The 5,892-nt window shown below is 35.7% G+C and overlaps 1 pseudogene; it reads left to right on the forward strand.

Annotated features, from left to right (window-relative positions):
* Nucleotides 1-2,358: 2,358 nt before the first annotated feature.
* On the forward strand, nucleotides 2,359-4,947 carry LOC118660600 (annotated as a pseudogene).
* The last annotated feature ends 945 nt before the right edge of the window (nucleotides 4,948-5,892 follow it).

Consider the following 5,892-nt stretch of genomic DNA (forward strand, 5'->3'; position numbering starts at 1 on the left):
CCCCCAACAACACTTTAAAATTGTCATTCTACTGTTTTATATTATGCATGATTTCTTTCGAGAATGTAACCATTATCCTCAATTCCTCTCTGCAATATATCATTTTCTACTGATAGCTTTTAATTTTTTTTAATGTTCAGTTTTATGCTACTTGACTATGATGTGTCCAGAAAAGGTTTTCTTTTTTTTTATTCTAGTAATGTTGTCTCAAAAATCTTGGATCACATGGGTTATAGTCTTTAAATAACTTATAAGTAGCTGACTTTTCCTTTAGGTTTAGGGATTCCTTATTTTTTGTATACAGAAGACAAAATAATTCTCTTACTCCACACCTACCATTCACACTCTGTCTTCTAAGGTAACTAGCATTAATCATCTGGTGAATATGTTTTAATAACCTTTATTTATTATTGTAAACACACATATGATAAAAAATTAATATTACACTTATTGCTCTCTACTTGATGCTCATTATTTAAGGAAACATACTTCCAGATAAATAGCATCTAAGAAATGTCTAAATGATTTTTGTTAAATAGTGTAATGCTATTCCATGCTAGGTGTATAGCATAATTAATTCAATCATTACATTAGCAATATTCAAGTGGTTTCCAGTTTAACACTTTAATTATAAGTGAAGGTATGATTATAATTGTATTTTAGAAAGACCACAAGACAGAAAATCTTTAAAGGAAAAGTCAGCTACTTAAAGATTTGGAGAAATCATTCGAAAGAAAATAATATCTGGATTATGAGTTTAGCTAGGACAGAAAGGCAAGAGGAACCTTCTAGATAGATATTACTGTGTGGCAGAGGCAGGGCATATTTCCATGGGAGAGCACCAACAGTTCATACTTAAAAATGTGAAATGGAAGACAAGAAATGACAGAAGATGACACCTAACTGACATTAATGGGCCAAAAATAAAGGTCCCACAAATGAGTTTGTGCTACCGACACTTTAAGCTCTTTTTCTCTTTTTTCAAACATATCACAATAATGCTGTTATTTAAACATTTTTTAAAATTTTCTTAGTCTGTGAAAGAAGGTGCATTATTCAACTTAGTTCCACTCTCTCTCAGAGTGAAGATAGTCTCTCTTATAAAGCAGAAAAGAAAATGAATGTGGGTTAAATAATAATCATTTAATGGGAAATGTAACTAGCAAATATAGAAATTCATTAATTAAGTTAAATATTTGCCAACATTCTATACATTTACATTATTTTAAGATTTTCTGTCAAAACAGTCTCATTAAATTTTATGTGTTAATCAAAATGTTTACCATTTAATTTTGCTTCACATAGCTTTGCATTTAGGTTTTGGATTCCCTTTTCCATTATAATTTTGAAGCAATTAACTCACAAGGAAAAAAAGTAATTTGCAGGTTTGTATAATTGCACAGATGTTAGTCTGCTACACTAAAAAGAGAAGAACAGAGTTCTGAGATTTTCCTTCAAAGAAAAAATAAAAAGAAAAGAACATGCACACATTAAGTTCTTCTTTACTTGATAATTCTTATAAATCTATTATAAAAACTGCCTACAGTACATTGAACTTAATGAAAGTGTGCTATAGGAAATTGTTTCTGAGCTCCTAAGATTAGGCTAAGCAAGTCAGAAAACGAATTAGTATATGGGAATAAATGTCATTATAAAAGACATAATAAACCATTGTAGATGATTTACCTTTTTTAAAATCACTCTTACATAAATTTAAAAATAGAAAAATCAAAGATAAATATTTCCACTCAGCTGTCCCAAAGTCTAAGAACTTACATTTGAGAGAGCTTTATCAGTTGGCTTTCTTTCTAAAGGATTTTAAGTACATTCAACTTTGAAGACCATTAGAAAGGTGACTATAAAACTCAATTCTTGTACTAGTATAGGCATTTAATTATTCTTAACTATCCCTCAAGCTTGTCCTAAAACAGTCTCATACAGAGAATATTGTACATTACATATGCATTTTTATATTAGAGTGGGGTTCATGTAAGTGTTTCAATTTAATTGAGTATTCATTAGAATTATATGCGTGGTATTTCATTTATTCTACATATAGGGTCTTCTAAGTCCTGGTCTATTGATTTTATTAGTCTGTAAACATAAAAGTATCAATTCTATTGATAAAATTATATTTCACCAATGAGTATCATTATTACTTTATCTAATGAGTAATTTTGAAATGTTCTAGGTGCAACCTAATTGCACAACCTTACAATATGTAGTCATAATTAAAACATCTTATACATCTTCCCATCATTGAATTCCTCAAAAGCTTTGCTCTCAGTCTGCTCTTATCTCATATTTTTAATAAAATGCTTAATACATGACCTTGTCCATCCTTGACTGTGAGGGACAATGGCAAACCAGGATTTCCACCGGGATGCTACCAGTGGCATCTTCAAGAGTAAGGAAGGATTATCAATGACGGAACTTCAGAAGTTTCAGAATTCAAGTTCACCCTGGATAAGCTTGGATGCTTATCTGAAGCTTATTCAAACCCTCTGAATCAGGAAAATTGAGCTGTAAATGTCAGGAAGCAGACTTTCTTGTGAGATTTACTAGACTTTAACTTCTGTTCCAAACTACAAATACCAAGAGAATAATTTCTCTTGCCAAGTCCTTGTGGCATTTTTTTCCAAGTATTTAATCAAAAAGTGAGAATGGAAACGCCAGAGGTAAAACATAAAGAATCCCAATTTATTTAAATGTTTTTATTTCAGTTTAAAAAATTGAGATTGTGAAATTGGAAAATATATTATGTTTTTATTTAATTTTTCACATCTAATATATGGTTGGGTCCTGTTTTCTCATTTCATTGACCACATGAAATTAATGAAGGATAAAATGTCCTTAATATGTTTTCAAGATTAACAAAAGAAGTCTATGAAACTGCACTTCTACGCTCTAAGAAGCCATCCTGCCAAATGGATATTGAACCAGCCTAGAATTTAGGACCTAACTAGGAACGTTCAAGCTCTAGAAGCAATGACAGAAATTCAAGACCAATGTCTTACCTCAATAATTTTAGTAAAATCTATATAAACAGAGTTTACATTTTTACTTATTTTAATTCCAAATACTGTTAATTAAATGGAAGCCTAAGCAGGGTGCCTGATAATTGCAGCACAGCAGTTGAGCACATAAATTTGTAGACACACTTCCTTCATTTTAGTCTGAAGCTTGCCACTCATTTACTCTATGATTATCCCAACATAAACTGAGAGCCCCTGGTTCCTAATCTGTAACTAATCTGTAACAACTTTAAGAGATATGTTAATCTCTTAGTGAAGTGTTAATCTCTTAGCACGATGCCAAATATAAAATGAGTATTTATGTAATAATTAGTAATTCTTTCACATCTTATGCTTCATGAAATATAGAAGTGGGGTTGATAATATTCTCACTTTCAGAATATTACATTTTCATGATCTTCACGTCATCTGTTTAACACTCTCTACTCCCACTTCTGCCATCCACTAGATAGGAAAAGATAACCTAAGAGTGGGTTAAATTAGAGTTTATTTCCCTCTTTCATGAAAATAAAAGTGTAAGCCTCATTTTGACAGGAATAGAGCTACATCTTATCTCTCCAGAGTGGGGAAGCAGAGGATAATGCCCCAAACTCATGTTCCCTGGGGGGAAAAAAAATGCAGGCAAACACCAAAGGATGTTTGCTACAAGGATGAACTGGGCATCTGGGGAGAGAAATGGGACAGGTTTTTGTTTTGTTTTTTCAATAGCATTGTAGATATGTGTGACCATATGTGCAGCTGTAATTCACACACACACAAAACAAATTGTGAAAACATGAATATAAAAAATTAAGAGATTCAAAAAAATCAGGAAGTTTGATATTATTTTCAAGGAGTAATAATACTAAATCTTGCTCTCGCCAGGCGTCCTCGTGGGAGTGACATCGTCTTTAAACCCTGCGTGGCAATCCCTGACGCACCGCCGTGATGCCCAGGGAAGGAAGACAGGGCGACCTGGAAGTCCAACCACTTCCTTAAGATCATCCACCTTCCGGATGATTATCCAAAATGCTTCATTGTGGGAGCAGACAACGTAGGCTCCAAACAGAGGCAGCAGATCCCCATGTCCCTCCGCGGGAAGGCTGTGGTGCCGATGGGCAAGAACACATGATGCGCAAGGCCATCCAAGGACACCTGGAAAACAACCCGGCTCTGGAGAAACTGCTGCCTCACATCCGGGGGAATGTGCGCTTTGTGTTCACCAAGGAGGACCTCACTGAGATCAGGGACATGCTGCTGGCCAATAAGGTGCCAGCTGCTGCCCGTGCTGGTGCCATTGCCCCGTGTGAAGTCACTGTGCCAGCCCAGAACACTGGTCTGGGGCCAGAGAAGACCTCCTTCTTCCAGGCTCTAGGCATCACCACTAACATCTCCTGGGGCACCATTGAAATCCTGAGTGATGCACAGCTGATTAAGACTGGAGACAAAGTGGGACCCAGAGAAGCCACACTGCTGCACATGCCAAACACCTCCCCCTTCTCCTCTGGGCTGATCATCCAGCAGGTGTTTGACAATGGCAGCATCTACAACCCGGAAGTGCTTGACATCACAGAGGAAACTCTGCATTCCCGCTTCCTGGAGGGTGTCCGCAATGTTGCCAGCGTATGCCTTCAGATTGGTTACCCAACTGTTGCGTCAGTACCCCATTCTATCATCAATGGGTACAGGTGAGTTCTGGCTTTGTCTGTGGAGACTGCTTATACCTTCCTACTTGCTGAAAAGGTCAAGGCCTTCTTGGCTGATCCATCTGCTTTTGTGGCTGCTGCCCCCGTGACTGCTGCTCCTGCTGCTGCTGCAGCCCCAGCCAAGGTTGAAGCAAAGGAAGGGTCGGAGGAGTCAGACGAGGATATGGGATTTGGTCTCTTTGATTAATTACCAAAAAGCAACCAGCTCAGCAAACTCTATTTGAGAAGCAAGGAAATAGAGCTTACTTCTCTTAAAAATAAATAAATAAATCTTATTGTTCTACCTTACTGATAGTTTTGTAAATAACCCCAAAACACCGATAGACAACATGCCATATTCTGTATAGAAGTGGAATATGTAGAGAGATATATGACCAGAAATAGCCTACCTAAAATCTTTAACAGAATGACAAATCTCAAAGGGGAAGGAGGAGGAAGGGAAGGAAAGAGATGAACCAAATAACATATATGCATAGCCCATGGACACAGACAACAGTGTGAGGAAGGCCTGGGGTGGGGGTTGGGTGGAGGGGGTAAAGAGGAAAAATGGGGGACATCTATAATATTGAAAACAATAAATAAACGTGAAAATAAAGAAAATGAATAATGTGAAATAATCACCTTTTCCTAATAGGGCATCTTTCCCATAAGACAAGGGCACAGAACTTTCTGTATTATATTTGAATACTTCTTGACCCAGAACAATTCAATCATGTGTACTAGGGCACAATAACTTACTCTTGCAGTAATCACTAGGATAAGTCACAAAGAATTGGATTCAAAAGGCCACAAAAATAAGAAAGCTCTTTTATTAAAGGGCTTATTTTAGTACTATTTACTTCCTGCTGATCTTTTATAAATATTACTAGTCTTAGAAATCTTCTTAGTCTCCTCTCAATCCTCTTTTTATATGTTGGTACATTTTAAGAAGAGAAAACTGATGCTAATTGCCCCCTAGTATTATCTGCCTTAAGAAGGGAAAAAAAGAGAACACTCAAAATTTAGGAATATGAAGCATACATACAAATGAAGCAATATTTTTATATCCCTATAAACATTTATAAAGAGTCAGTTTACTTGTTAACTTGCTTCCCAAATGTTTTGTTTTCATGTAGTCATTTTTTACATGGTAAAATGTGGATAAAATCCCAAATACTCTTAAATAATATTAA

The sequence above is a fragment of the Myotis myotis genome, unplaced genomic scaffold, assembly GCF_014108235.1.
Source record: "Myotis myotis isolate mMyoMyo1 unplaced genomic scaffold, mMyoMyo1.p scaffold_m19_p_1, whole genome shotgun sequence".
Taxonomy (NCBI): Eukaryota; Metazoa; Chordata; class Mammalia; order Chiroptera; family Vespertilionidae; genus Myotis; species Myotis myotis.